The sequence below is a fragment of the Dreissena polymorpha genome, chromosome 7, assembly GCF_020536995.1.
Source record: "Dreissena polymorpha isolate Duluth1 chromosome 7, UMN_Dpol_1.0, whole genome shotgun sequence".
NCBI classification, from domain to species: domain Eukaryota; kingdom Metazoa; phylum Mollusca; class Bivalvia; order Myida; family Dreissenidae; genus Dreissena; species Dreissena polymorpha.
In genome coordinates, this window is record NC_068361.1 from 48,724,999 (window position 1) to 48,741,447 (window position 16,449).

The window sequence follows — 16,449 nt, forward strand, 5'->3', positions numbered from 1 at the left end:
AAATAAATACGATATATATGCCTGCTGTACTGCAAACTGTGATGTCTCTGAAAATAGAAAATATAGTTTTCGCAAAAGCTAATGTAGGGGAGACTTGGTCATTGACAGGGGTGCATACGTAAAGTAGGGCTTTGTGTAGAAAGAGAGACTGAAAGTGCCAGATGCCTATATTTTGAAAAACACTACAAGCTATGCAATGAGGTCAATACCAATGGGAAGGGAAGAAGGGGAGCACAGATTAACATAGACTTTCAGATAGGTGTAGCTAGTACTTCCATTTCTTACACCAGTTCGCGCAGGATACTGAACGCATGCAATATTATTGCGCCTACTCCTCTTTCGATGCAAAACACAAGCAAATAAGGTATGAGCTGACCTGAAGTCCATACATGTGCACAGCATGGTTGACATAAGGAAACACTTGGTAGCTGAAAATGCAGAAAATATGGCAAAAAATGCCTCTGTGGTCAATGTTGAAGGAGACAGTTGTTACAACAATCCCATTTTTAAGTAAGTAAGCCAGAACCATTGCTGGTACATTCATGTGTGAAAATAATACTAAAAACATACACATTTTGGGGGGAACATGAAGCGAAAATGAACTTAGAAATAAGGGAAAACCAGTTAAGTGCCCCAATAGAAGCGGACATTGTTCGGCAAATGTTTTTGAAAGTGAACAAGAAGGGGATGAAGGGAAATGTTATAGATAGTTAGGTTACCAGATATCTCATGTCAGAATATGAAATTAGCAAAGTACACATATGAAGGTGGCAGCAGAGCTTTCCAATCAGCAGCCCTTAGAGCCACAAAGTATGCCATCTAAAGGATCTCAGACATTGAGGCAACTCCTTGAAGAGAGAAATCAACACAGTTCCATTCTCTAAAGACATGTTCCTGTGGCATACAAGATCAAATGTTAGTAAACGGCCTGCGCTATCTGTGAAAACTAGATGAATGGCCGAGTTTAAAGTTGCTCAAATTAATATCAGAGTAAAATTTAGGCTTTGAAGAGGGCAATACCAGAGGTCGTTACAACCAGTGTATTGTACTTCAGTGGTTACTGATGAAGTCAGTGGGCCAAGCACAGTTTTGTTTGCTCAGGCAAAACAAGTCAAGCAAATGTTAATGTTAAAATATTAGCCGGTGACCATGAAGTACTCCAAACGTGTATTGAAATGGTGTTAAGTCCATTTGCTCTGGAGGAACAATATTCTGACCACAACACATATACGTGAAGGTGTTAATATGTCCTATAAAGCTGTGAACCCTAGTAATTTGACTTTTTCACGTACCTATGTGGTTCGAATACATGCGCAGGTGCACAAACTGAACCTCGGCTATACGGACTCTGTGCTTGCAAAGACCAGCAAACTTAAAGCTAGCCTTACACCGGATAAAAGTGCATTGGACAAATAGCGTATGAGGAAAGCAGCATCCGTAACAGAAAGCGGTCGTCGAAAATCAACTAAGCACATGATTTACGAGCCAGTACAAGGAATCGAAGATATAAATTGCATGAGAAAATGCACTATTGCAGAGTTATTAGTGATCCAAACAAATACATGTATTACAACAGCCTGCAATACTTTCATTATCATGAATATGCTTTAAGAGAATGTATTGATAAATTCTTTTCTGCTCACTGACTGCTGACTGTTGCGTGGCAGAGTTTACGGTTTCCGTCCTCACAGCGCCTGAAAGAATATGCAATAAACATAATCAAGCATGTATAAAGTAAAAAAATATATAATTATGTAAACGTGAGCTTAGTGCATTTAGGCTTGATTTGGAATAAATATGTATATAATAATGCTTGTTTTATTGATTTTTGTATTTTTTACTCGATACAGTAAGGATCCAGGCCATGTCCGTTGCATTTGTTTGTAATTGGAAACACGTCTTTTGATCCATATTGGTAGACAGTTGCTCAATGGTGAACTGACTCGAATTGATGCACATAATGTTACCACACAGGTGACTGACCAAGGCATTTTCAACCCCAAGATAACACACAAGGACTATCATGTGCATCAAGTATGGCCACCCCATTTCAGACTTTATTTTACCGAATAGTCAGGATTCAGACCGTGTCCGTTGTATTTTTCTAATTGGAAGCACGTCTTTTGATTGACATTTGTGGACAGTTGTTCAATCGGCAAATGCCTCGAATAAATGCACATACTATTGCCACACAGGTGACTGACCAAGCCATTCGGGCACAGTTTAACTGTAAGGTGACACATAAGTGCTATGCTGTGCACGAAGTTTGACCGCCCATTTCCAGCAGATTTAAACCCATATTCTACCGTATTTAGGCCGGGGCCATTGGTCGGATAACCTATCCACACTGAACAGGCAGGATCTGGGCATTTCTGGCATTTTCCCACTTAAATGTCGTGTAATTGTTCCCAAATACTATGTTTGTCAGCTACTATTTTTACAGACAACACACTTATTTAACCCAAAGTGAGTTTAGGTCACAATGTACTTAATATTTTCCTTATATAATTCATTTTAAAAACGAAAACTGTAGGCACAAATAAATGCAACATTTTGCACAAACAGAACCCAATTACCATCCTTGGTCTGAAAGAGAATTCTTAACTGAATTTATTTAAACAATCAAAAAGGTATGTCATGTACAAGCCAAGAAAGAACTTTTCACAAATCAAAATGGACTGTATTCTAAACTTTTTTTACCGGCTACTCTAGAGAAAAGAGATATCCTCCAAACCTTACTGTTTCATCATGTTGCCTCAAGTCTTAAACAAGACATTTATTTAATAGTACATACCAATGCCTTACTTCGAAGCAAAAAGCAAATATGCAAAAGAACACAATCTCAAGTGTTTAAACCATAACAACATATCTCCAATCGATGCACTTTGATCATTTAGAGAGTACAGCCATACAATCAAATTTTATTTAGTATAATGCAACCTAAAGTAGTTGTACAAGCCAAGATTGCGACTATTTAACACAAGATATATATTGCGGCTGATCAGAGTGACTAAGATTGGTATTTCCTACTAAAGATGGCGTCGAATAATAACGCATTGTAATTGGTCTCTATTTGTTTGAGACTTTCTTTGGAATAAATAGTCTAACAGTTGTGAAAACGATATCTACAATTGGAGGATCATTTAATCAGGTAAGCGTTTTATTGAACTTGACAATTGTTGATTTTGATAAACAGGTTATTGATTTAGCGAACATCGAAACAAAACTGTTTTGTTTGTTACATATATGAAAGGGCAGTACAATTTAAATTGTAAAATACTAGTATGTCTCAACAAAGTTCACCAAGGACCATCTCAATTTCACAAGATCCTTTTGATACATTAATAGAAGATCTTAAAGCGACTTGTTCATAGTTTTATAAATTGACAAAATTGAAAATAAAATTTTCAAATTAAAAAATTATCTTTGTGGTTATGTTGTATGCGAGAAAACAGTAATACTGAACATTAATCATGCGCTAAAATATCCATTATATGCATCTTTAGACAATTTACAAACCTGAACATTATAAAACGTTTCAAACGCGAAACGATTGAATAATGGAGAGTCCTGTTGTTAATGTTATATTTAATGACTATACGATATTTATTTATGGAAAGCATTCATACACTTTTGCAAAACATTGTTCGGTTGGTCGAGTTGTTTAAGTGCTAGACTTTTACTCCAACAGTCAGTGGTTCGAGCCCACGTATTGCTTACTCTGTCTTCTTTCTTGTATGCTTGTTTTATACGGGCGCTCTGTAGTTCCGATGTCTACATTTATCAATTTAAAGCATTGAGTTTAGTTTATACCTATTTATTTTAGCTCGATAGCACAGAAAGGCTAAGACTTATTTGAAACGCTATCGAGTCCATTTACTAGGACTCGAACCATAACTTGGTATCTATGGGGAAAATCTAAAAGGCCTAAATTAAAATTAAGTGCGATTTCTGAAAACGTATTTTTTTATTTTCGTATTCGCCGATCATAAAAGAGCCGACTGCAATATTTATTTGTGCACGTTATCCCTGTCCATTCTTATCGCCCCTGACCGATCTAGGTCGCTGCGATGGTTGGAATTTCGTATGCCCCGATAGACAATCCCAGAATCCATAAATTGACCGCCGCCATATTGGCTATTACGTCACACACTACTGAAAACGATACTAAAGAGTTCGGCAGATTACAACGTTATCAGTGTACACCCGCTTTATTCCAATAAACAGTACTTAAAGACCGAGGATGGCTTTTTTATTGAATAGTACATATCTTTGTTTGTCTAAACAGTTACAATTTCGTTATTAATATTTCCCTTGTAAGTGTCATTTTAAAGGTAATATACACATCTATAGCCGAAATGAAGTTTGTGATTCTAAAATTGGTCCGGAAATATTTATTTGCGGAACTCTGTAAGATTTCAGGTAAAGTTTTTTAATTAAAATTATGTATCTAGTTAAGTCTAAAACTAAAGTGGTTTTTAGCAATCTTTTATTTAAAAATCGCTCTCAAGCTAATACAAAAATATCTATCCGGAAATGATTTTTGTGATTTTAAATGAACAAGTACCGAAATTATTCGTTTGCAAAACTGTGTAAGATGTCAGGACATGTCATACTTTTTTATTGAAAAGGACATATCAGCTTTTGTCTATAACTTTCTTATTTTTTTTATTTAAATAACGTTTTACATGTAAAATCAAAGTTTATTGCCTGAAATAAACGTTGTTTGTGCTGTTCTCAATATTTATTTAACTGATTTAATTATTTATTAAATTTTCTTAATAACATCTTAATTCACGATTGAAATGTTCAGCATGAAAAATAATGAGCCTTAAATAAACTTAAATAGTTCCTATTGTGTTCTCTAGATTTCTATAAACGTATGTCTTTATTAAATATTCATGCCAGGGACCTACACAAATAGGTCCATGTCCATGCTGTGTTAATTTGTGTGGAAATATGTTTAAAAGTACGCCGGAGTATGGCCGGGTGCCTTTAAGCGTATTCTCCGTACCCGGGGTACATGGTAGTATACTTCAGAGTACCCGGGGTACTTTTAAGTAGTACCTGAGCCTACAATTACCAATTAAGCAAAAAATGTTGGCAGGTGAAAGCTAGATTATCTAGGGGTTATAGAGCACATAAGTACAAAGTTTTCGTATAGTTAGTCCAAAAGAAAGTTTCACTAACATAGCCAAACATGATGGTAGGTAGGTCGACTAAACGTTAGTTTTGTTTTCTAAATTTTTCTTTTACGATTGATTACCCTTAATAAGAATATGCCATGACATGCAGAAATCTTCCCACTCTGTATTTATCATTATATTTATATGGTTTTGGTCAATTTGAAGTCAGTAAAGTAAAGTTGATCGATTGTTTTTTTATGTTATAGTTATTTTAGTGAATATGATCGAAAACTAATATTGCAATACCGAAAATCAGGGTGTGGTTCGCACAAACACGTAGGGACGTTAGTGCAATTGGGTTGGTGAAAACAAACAACTTTTTTACGCCTTTTTTGTAAATTAGGCAAGTCCGAGGATCTGACTGTCAGCAATATCTGACATTAGACAAGTCTTGGTGGTTTTTAGAGTATGTTATATGGGTATTCGTTATGTTCACGGACATGCGAACATCGGCTTTAACTACGGGCGGTCAAGATCTACGCTGTGCGCTATAATGTCACCTAAGGTTTCGTGGTCTCATTAGCGGATTGGGTATCGCCTATCCAGACTGCACAAATGCGCATGCAGGTCTGAAGCTACGCTGGTCGCATATGGCATAAGACACATTTTCGCATGACGCGAGTCAATTAAGTTAATTTGATTCATTAATTATTGTAAGCTCTTACTTGAATGCATTTCGAGTGAATAATTTATAAAAAGGTAATAATGTGTATGTCAAGTAATTTCTTATATTTTTACAAATTAACCATGTATATAACTGAGTATAATGATAAATGTTCTGACCATCATTTCGTTGTCGTTCGCGGTGGGTTAAGTACGTTTTATTAAAACATGTGTATACCAACTTCTAGTAATTTGCAATATAGACATTTCTTGTTGGCAGGAAAACGTTTTTGAATAACGATATAAACACTCAGCATCGTGCAGTTTATCCGTCGGCAAACTATTCCAGAACCAAACTAAAAATACACCATTCGTGGAAAAAGAACAGTGAGTCAGTGAGTCATGAATTAAGGACAATAATGTTGTTATTGTTTCAGCAAGCGACGGTTTCCGTTTTTTAGTAGCCGCCGCATAAAACGGACATGATAAATCTGTATATATTAAAGGGGCTTGTTTACTGGTTTTTGACCTGGTTTGAAGTTTGTAATTTAATGCTTTAAATTGATAAATGTAAACATCGGAACTAAAGAGCTCCAGTATAAAACAAAAATCCTTACCTGGACCCGAACCACTTACACTTGGAGTAAACGTCTAGCGCTTTAACCACTCCTTCATCCATGCTGATATAGTTCATGGCATATTTTATACTTTGTTTAAGCATTCCTCGTAATGTCACAAAACATAACGATATCAATTCAACTTTCTAAATTATTCAATCGTATCGCGTTTGTAACTCTTTATAAATTTCAGGTTTTTAAATCGCCAAAAGATGCATATAATGGATATTTAAGGGCATCATAAATGTTCAGTACGAGAGGCGCCCGATTTCATGACGAACAAAACAAAAATATGAATAATTTATAATCCTAATACATTTTTTTTGCAACAAATGCTCAATATGAGATTCATGGCAATTGTAAATTATCCTGCAACGCTTTTGCCATGATTTCAACGTCTAGTTGATGGTTGTTTGTTCCAATTTGCGCCATTCATCCTTCAGAGCTCTTTTTAGACCAGAAAGTGAGTTTACGTGTCGATTCTGTAAGCGTCGTTTTAGTATCCCCATATACCAAAATGGGCCGCATCTAGAGACTTAATTCCATTCTTCGGGAGTTATGAACTTAATGTTTTGATAATTTTTTTTAGAAAACAGTGTTTAAAATTGTGGCTAGATGCACTGTCCTAGTGGAAAGTAATGACGTGTTTATCCTCCGGAAGTCTCGGTACATCCTTTCGTATAAATTGTTTCAGAACTGTATTGATATAGTATTCTGAGTTTACCTTGGTCCCTTTGGGAATTATTCTGATCACTGATTTACCTCTGGACGATAAAGCAGCACACGCCATGAAGCCACGGGCAAACGCATCACGATTTACAATTTTCAGTTTATCGCCAACGTTTTCTCCCATTCTGACATAACATACTCTTCTTCTTCCATAACTTCCACCAAGATAAAACATCGCTCGTCAGATGTAACAAAATCTCTCCACTTGCCACATTTAAGCTTTAAATATATAGCTTCCAAGACCTGGCCCTGCGCTTCTGAATCTGTGCCATGTTGAGCTGATGAGCATTGAACTTCTTCCGTAGTTTTGCTTTCACAACATGCCTAATGATGTAGTATACTGTTCCCTTGGACATTCCTGTGTCCAGTGCCTTTTTCTCTTGGTCGGCGGATTGATTTAAGAGATCCACCGACGAATTTTGCATACGGCGTCAGGCGTGACCTTATATGGACGTCTATTTGAAGTTGAATTTGTAGCACCACCAGGCGTTGTTCTGCGCTATACAGTAGCGTCATGTCGAATATTCCGAATACTTCCCAAAGAAATAGCATGGTCCATCATTTTAGTTCATTTGAATGCTTCTGTAACTGCATTTGCATCTCAAAAGGCCTTAAACAATGCCCTTCACAGCTTCACTAATTTTCTTATGAGGCATGTTGAATAATATTGACAAAATGCATATTCATTGAAGTATAGTATTTAACACATCTGCTAACACAACAATGGTTCGAGAAAACCGTGGATGTACTTGAAAAAACATGGATTCCTTTTGTTCATTTTCAAGGCAACTCTCGTATTACTGTTTTCTTAAAAAAAAAACTACAACAAACATTTCCAAATCTGAAACATTTTATGTTTCTTTTTTTTTCAATTTATCAAAACGTGAACAGGTCCCTTTAAATGGTCCGGAGTCCAAACAGATGTGTCTTCATGTACAAACTATTTATTTTTACTTACATATATTTTTGCTGAGGCCCTTACACCGCTAACAAAGTATCCGCACTTATTTCTATTTACACGAAAACGTATATGTTTGACTATAACTTTAGTCGTACTGAACAGTTCAATACTAATGTATTTACCCAAATTAAAACTCGCAAATGACATATGAACACTCAGCAAATACGTAATTGCGGGATCTAAAGCTTGCAGCATTTAATTTTTGGGATGATTTGGATATATTTCTTGAACCCGACGAGCAGTTTGGGAACAAACATGTTTTTAATTGCTTTCATTTTAACGAAGTATATGTTTCTTAAATTGTCCATCGTTTACTTACTTCCGCAAGTCACTTGGATAAGTTAGAAATGTTTTTTTTTAATTCTTCACCATTGCGAGAACAGGGTGGGGCCTTTCAGATTGGGAAAAGTCGCGTCGTTTTTTTTACTTAAATTGTGAAATTGGTGTTGTATTTGTTTGCTTACAAATTTTAATAAAAGTCACCAAGTGAATGAAAAGTTTGAAGCACTCACAGTAAAATGTTTCAGTGTAATGTGATATCTTAGAACCTGTATATAATATCTATCATATACTTTCATTTGAATCGGCTTTTTAAGTTTTTTACATTCTATAAATTATCCTTATACCCAGTATTCATTCCATGAAAATTACTGCACTCTCGAACACAAACCCACACAAACCCATAGGTAGATATCAATTTCATTTTGTGCAAAAAGCTAATGTACACTAAACAGCACCCGCTTTTAAACACATATTTTAAAATAAAGACAAATATAATGAAAATTATGATGAATGTGCACATTTTTGTTTAACATTATAACTTGAAAACCTGTAATCACAAATTAATTCTGTTAAAATCTATTCAAACACATACTAAATTACAGGCATTTAAACACACACGAAGGGTACCGCACAAGCTAATCTGGGACGACACCTCACGCACATTCAATAAAACCGTTTCATAGAGCGCGGTTTCTACACATGTACGGGCCGCTTTATAGCAATCGCATTTTTTTCACTTGTCATTTCAACTAAGACTAAGGGCGTAAATGGTACAATGGCCGGAACGCACAAGGCTGTATTGTTTTTTTTCGCTTACAGCCCACTTGTTACTAGGATCTTTGACTAGGAAGTCTTAAACATTCCACCAATCCCAACCGTCAAAGTGGTGTACGTGCGAATGGAAACGTTCGACAAGTTTAGCCATCTTGCAGTAGGTTAAGTGCAGAGGAGTGAAATTGGTTGGCGAACGGTGACAAGCTTCTATCATCGACGAGAAAAAAGTATGTTCTTTAAATATATTGTGCTTAATTAAGAGGAATATGTTCAATAACGAATATGTGCATACACCGCTCTTAATTATATATGGACTTAATGACGTATTGCATGCGTTCGCTCATTAAATGACTGTTTTTACATGAATATCCGACCTCGTGGAAAGATCTTCTGTTTATTGTTGTAAAGGTTGATTTATGTGCGACCTTTTTTCAAAACTGGTTGTTGTAATTAAGCGTTCAATATTGCGAGATATGATTTTAAACCAAATGTATATGGGAAGTGTTAGGAGTCATTATCAACAGCTGTGAATCACATATACTGTAGTCAATATCTGGAATAATAGAAGGTGCGCAGTTATGCAAGCGTCTATAAACTGTCAACTTAGTCCGCAATTTTGTTTAAAACAATAAAGTACATGTGGTTCCGATTTCAAAATTATTTTTTTAAAGACATGTCATGCATGGTTTCATATCACATATGGTTTTAACATAAATTTTATAACTATTTTCAGTAAAAAGAAATTAATTTACGAGTTTTTAAAATTGTTTTGCACAGGAAATAAAAGAGATTTTCGCTTCCTGTCAAAACAATCAAAATCATGAAAATGGCGGACAGTGTTAATCTTCAATGAAGGTCAACACGTAAACTTCTGTTCAATTGTGAATACGATCTAAACAATTTAAAAGCACAGCATCTCTTGTGCTTTAAACATTTTGTTTTTATTATTATTTAACGGAAGATTTCAGTTTGAAATGGATAACAGTTTTCAAATGAAGTAAATATTTGCACATGTTAATCTACTTTCGCTTTTAACCTGAAGTTAGAACTTAGATAAAAAATTGAAACGATTTATTTTGTTTCAATTTGGTTGTCACAGTCAGTCAAATGATTTCTATAGCTTCTTAAACGGTTTGCTTTACTGTTCATTTATTCATTCAAGTGAAAACTGATTTTAATTAGTTTTATACTTACTGCAAACCGAAGTAACCAAAACCCATGCATGATAGTTTATACAATTACATTGGCATATCATAATTTATAAATATCTTGTTACAATAAGTGGTATTGATGTTTTCTTTATTGTAGATATTTTATTTACATTCAGAGCAATTAACATCATTTATTGAACACATATTTGATGAAATAACACACAAGCAGGCATTTGATATTAATATATGCAAGAAAACAGCAAACAAGATATGGTTAAGCTTCATAGGACTTCTTACACTGCAACAGTGCTTTAATACCAGTGTTATAAATATTCATAGACTATTAGTGTATTAAAAATATAATTTCTAAAATAAAATAAAATAATTTTCCTACCTACCTACCCACCTGTAAAAGCTAGGGTCGGCAAACCAACAATATTTTAATTGTGGCCTTATTGGGGATTGAACCCGTAACCTCCCGATCGCTTTGCGGACAGCTTATCCACTACACCACTGCGGCCTCGTTGAAAGCATTTAAAAACTATCTTAAAGTTCATGAAACAAATCTGTGAACAAGTCCCTTTAACAGGTATCGGCTTTTACGGCCCCATTTAAATCAGGCTAACTCGGTCTTTTCGGCCCCAATATCAGACTTATTTCGCCCCATGTTTTATTTGAACAGATCGCTGTAAACATTTTGGTCGATGCTCTTTATATCTATGATATATATTTATTGCCAGTTACTAATGTTTACTGACGTTTGGTAACAATGATGGGACGCACCCCGGGTCCACATGTAATGAAGTCACCTTTGAAATGCAAACACAAACTGTATGATTTTTGTCGCAAAATGTCCATCGACATCAACCAGTAGACAATAGTTGTATGCACATTCTTAAGTGATTCTGCACCGAACAATTGTAAGGCAAGAAGCGTTACCAGTCTGCGTAAGTACGTGTCAGGTCATAGAATCGATTAATAGAACATCTGCTAGCTTTGGTCATTGTTGGATTAAATTAATTGCAAGATGACACTGCTTGTGAATTGCAAAATGAGACTACGTACATGACACCATAGTCATTGTTTTACAGACGTTATTTAATAGAATGAATATCACTTTTTGGCCTGGGGCGAAGCCCTAAGGCCATAGCAATGATACAAATTTCTGAGACAGTCAGAATTGACTGGCTGCCCAAACCCACGAATGAATGAATTCCCAAAAGTCAGATTAACCACTTGGCGGTAATTCATGCGCAATCAAAGAAGTTCTTCGAAGATCTCAATAACCCGCCTTGTAAATACAGAACATCACTATATAACATGACAGTGTCATAAAACGTGTAAAAATTATTATTGAAGCAAAATTGCTAAGCATTGGCTACGACATAGTTGTTATTATTGTTTGCATATTCATGCGAGAATAAGTTCCTCACTTGACGGTCTAGGCCGAAAAGATACGAGTGTCTACGGAGACAGTAAGAAGAATTTTGTTCTGGTACATTTTTTGAAGACATTACATTTGGTATTTATAAACATAAGATATTGTTATTTTTGCGTTAACGAGACAATTAAGAAAAAAGAAAATGAAAAACAACAACAACAAATATTCATGATCATTCTCGGAATTATACGAAGTTACCGGATATTATATTTCACTGCGCACATCGAGTACGCAAATCGAGCGCGAAAAGTTATACGTGAGACAACGTACACAAACTGCTCACCGTTCTTTATCGGGGTAAAGGCCCAGTCTCACTATGATGCCGGCGGAGCCCCGGTGCATGATCTGGATCTACCGGGATGAACCGAGGCTCTACCGGGATAATTAGGGGCTCCATCGGGGACGACCGAGATGAACCAGGGAAAACCGGGGCCCTACCGGGAAAGTATTATAATGTTTAATACCTCCAGAATGAACCGGGAGTCACCGGTAAGGACCGGCAACGACCGGCGCGGCACCGGGAACAACCGGGACGGCACCGGGAACAACCGGGACGGCACCGTAGCTGCAGCGGGGCCCATACAGACCCCGGCAGAGCTACGGCAACGTCCCGGTGAATGCCGTTAGAGTCCCGGTATAGCTACGGTATATAAGAAAACCGGCGCTCTGCCGGAACGCCACCGGCATTAACTGGGGCTCCGTCGGGGTATTTAGGGCGACGACCGGGGTGAAACCGGGGCGTTGCCGTAACTCTGCCGGGGTCTGATGCCGGTAAAGACACGGTGAGTGCCGGCGATGTTACGGTATACCGGGGCTCTGCCGGGACGCTGCCGGCTTTCACAGGGGCTCAACCGGGGCACTACCGGCGACAACCGGGGCTATGCCGGGACGCTGCCGGCTTTCACCGTGGCACTACCGGCGACAACCGGGGCTCTGCCGGGGCTACACCGGGATAAACCGTAGCCAGTCCGGGTTGACCTGGACTCTGCCGGGCTGTTGACCGGCTTCAACCGGGGCGGCATCGGGAAATAGTGTGACTGCGTTAAAAAATTCTACAAATCATCCCGGTCCTCGCCGGTGAACCGGCGTTAGCAAACCGGGATGGCCCGGTGCTCTACCGGCAAAAGTGAGACTTGGGCTTAAGTGGATTTTCTTTTGTATACACATTACAAAGGAAGTATGAGTGTTTTCCATATCTGTTAATTATGTAATAGAAAGTTATTTTAGACTGTTGAAAGTGATTTATTTGACGCCAACAACAACAGTTTTTTGCGGCCCTGCTGTTGTTGTTGTATATCTTCACCGCCTATGTAGACGAACCTCTACAAGATCTGTAGAGTTGAACAAAAGGTTATCGTTCCCACAACCAGTATTGTCCTCCACCGTCTATGTACACTGTAGTATATGCACAACTATTGTCTTTTCTTACAGTCTCTGAGCTTCTGCACTCAACCGCTAGGGTCAATCCGTATAAATTCGGACAGAGGGAGAAATTCGGGCAAAACATCCTAAATGCATTTAACGTCACACTAAACCTAGCCCCAGGCCTTCAGCGCCTACAGCGCTTTGATTTTATTAGTGGAATTTTGTGGTGCACTTCACACGCAAATTATGTTGGGAGTAGTCAGCGTTCACAGAACAATGGGCACAATGGAAACAATGGTCGCTGTAATACTTTATTATTAACTAACTTCTATATTTAAGATGGCAACAGGAAAATATATATCGAGTAGTTTAAATTGCAGCGATTTATCACATACAAAACACATTCATACATTTTACACATTGATGTTTGTTTCCGCTGATTACAAGTGTTTCCCTAGAATTGAGGAAAATAAAGTAGTATTTTTTTTGGAAGATGACTAAGCTTTTGCATAGTTCAGTTTTTGAGACTCTTAATTGTTTGATAAATACTTCACAATGTTTAACAATATTCTATAATAAAAATCTAGTCCAAACTGCTTATCACCAAAAATCTGTCATAATGTAAGGCAACATGTATTTCTTATAAACACGGTGGCAAAGTGGTAATACACTGGTTTCAAGTTGTCCTTCATGATTTCTTGGTAGAGCTCAACTTGAAACCTCCCATTGATAGGATATGAAGTGCACAAGAAAAACACTATTGTTTAAATATTTTCATATTTATTGCTTTTTAGCTCGACAAAATTATATATGAAATATATATAGTGGAGCTTTCCTACTCACACCGGCGTCGGCGTTAGCGTTAGCGTGAGCGTGCAAATGTTAAAGTTTGCGTACCACCCCAAATATTTCCTATGTCCCTTGATATATTGCTTTATTATTTTGCATATTTCTTTACCGACATGACCCCAACCTATAAACAAGAGCAGACAACTGTATCAAGCATTGTGTAAGAATTATGGCCCTTTTTTCACTTAGAATATGCATATTATTGATAAATCTATGTTAAAGTTTGCGTACCACCTCAAATATTTTCAATGTCTCTTGACATATTGATTTTATATTTTGCAAACTTCTTTACCAATATGACCCCAATCTATAAACAATAGCAGACAACTGTATCAAGCATTTTGTAAGAATTATGGCCTTTTTTTTCATTAAGAATATGCATATTATTGATACATCTATGTTAAAGTTTGCGTACCACCTCACATATTTTCAATGTCCCTTGACATATTGCTTTCATATTTTGCAAACTTTTTTGCCAACATGACCCCAATCTATAAACAAGAGCAGACAACTGTATCAAGCATTTTGTAAGAATGATGGTCCTTTTTCCATTTACAATTTTATGGCCCTTTTTTATCTTAGTAACTGAATATTTTGTTAAATTTTGTGTTTAGATCCACTTGAGTATCAAAGTATCAAAGTTATTGCTTTCAAACTTCAAATATTTTCTTACAATCATGAGGGTACTGTACCTGGCAAGTTCAATTTGACCTTGACCTTTGAATGACCTTGACTCTCAAGGTAAAAATAATAAATTTTAGTTAAATTGCCATAACTTCTTTATTTATGATCGATTTCATTAATACTTTGACAGTACAACACTTACCTGAATACCACAATGTATTCCACACAAACAATACCCCATGCCCCGACCCAGAATCCCTGCCCCCCCCCCCCTTCCAAACAAAAAAACCTTTTTTGTTTCCTTTTTTTTATTTTTTTAAAGATCGTCATAAATGACCACACCCCACAATAATATTGTTTTCTTTAAAACATGGTTAAAAAAAACAAAAACAATTATTTATTTACTTTATTTTTGAAGGACCGTCCAAACTTCCCACCCAAGCTTTTGCTATTGAAATAAAATCTTATTAGTTTGTTTTATGTCTTTACAAATGTTCAATAGATTGTGGAAAATATACCTGAACCTTGATCTTATTGAATAATTTAAACAATTTCCCCATGATGCCTTACGTTATACTGTCAAGCACTCGAATAGTCGAGCGCATTTGGAGATTAGGGGGGGGGGGGGGGAGGGGGGGGTATTGGGGATATTTCATGCATGAAAGTGATAGTTCTAAATTGTTTGAGTTAAGTGTGACGCAGTCAGGTAAAGCATGTATCAGAGATTGATCCCTTTGCCATGACATAAGGAATTACAAATTAAATTCCAAACAACACTTTTATAGCATTTAAAACAATGTGAATACAAGCATATGTAAGTTTGATATACTTTGATTTTACATTCGATTAATGAAATTGAAGATTTGAAAATAACAAATGCAGATTTTCAAGGACACAATAATGGTGATAGCATCCAGGTAACTGATTGATCCACAGAGAATGTCTATGGAACTGATCAGTTAATGAACATTTGGCCATGGTTTTGTGTGTCCCCAAACGAAGTCCTAAGCCCAGGTGTTTGTCAAAATTTTTTCATTCATTCATTGTTCAACCAAAATTGCTGCATTAGTATTAACATTGAAAATTTCATTTCAACAATTAATGTATTATTGAACCTTCCTTCAGAAAGTAACAGCGGTCTAATTCACACATACATGAATATATTGGTGTTTATTCGAACTCATTTCATTTAACACTCTAAACGTGACATTACAGTCCAATCTTCAAGAAACTTGATCAGATAATGTGTTCTAATGATATCTCGGCGTAATTCCCAAAATGCGGCGGTTAAAAAAACATGGCCGCCATGAAGGGGGGCAGGGGTGGCGCCGCAGTTTTTCCTATATGGCTATAGTGAAACCTTGTAAAAGAAATAATTGCCACATTTATGTGCCAAGTCTTTACTCATCACAACATTAAGGAAAAACATTGAATGAATAATGAATTAATAATGAATTAATAATACTGTCTTCCCATTTATTCGAATTCGGGCCCTCTGAAAGAAAAAGTAAGTACCATAACACCGATCCATGATGGCAATTGAGTTATAAAGTCTCTGTTAGTGCTACACGTAGTTTCCAAACTATCCAGAAACAACCTTATAAACGCTTTATTATTTTAACTATTTAGAATGATAATTATTTATTAGTTAACCAATTTGTTTAAACGTAATGTTTACATTCATTTGTGCTCACATGAGCAAAGAGTTCTTAAGGTAAGCTTTTGTGATCGCAATTTGTCCTCGTGCGTCGTCAACAGCTACCTTGTTAACACACTAGACGCCATATGTATTGTCCAATCTTCATGAAACTTGGTCAGAATCTTTGCTCCTTAGCTGCATTCGAAACTGGGTCACGTGAGGTCAAAA

General features: G+C 36.5%; 1 protein-coding gene across 3 annotated transcripts in view; it reads left to right on the plus strand.

The window, feature by feature from the left end:
* The first annotated feature begins 2,963 nt into the window (after nt 1–2,963).
* The window catches only part of LOC127838423 (uncharacterized), a 53,607-nt gene continuing 40,121 nt past the window's right edge, over nt 2,964–16,449 (plus strand). For 2 of the 3 annotated variants that reach the window (XR_008029805.1, XM_052366189.1), the window contains exons 1-2: nt 2,964–3,151; nt 9,198–9,379. The gene's annotated coding sequence lies outside the window, so the exon portion shown is untranslated. The remainder of the gene's footprint in view (nt 3,152–9,197; nt 9,380–16,449) is intronic. The other variant, XM_052366190.1, reaches the window with a different exon arrangement.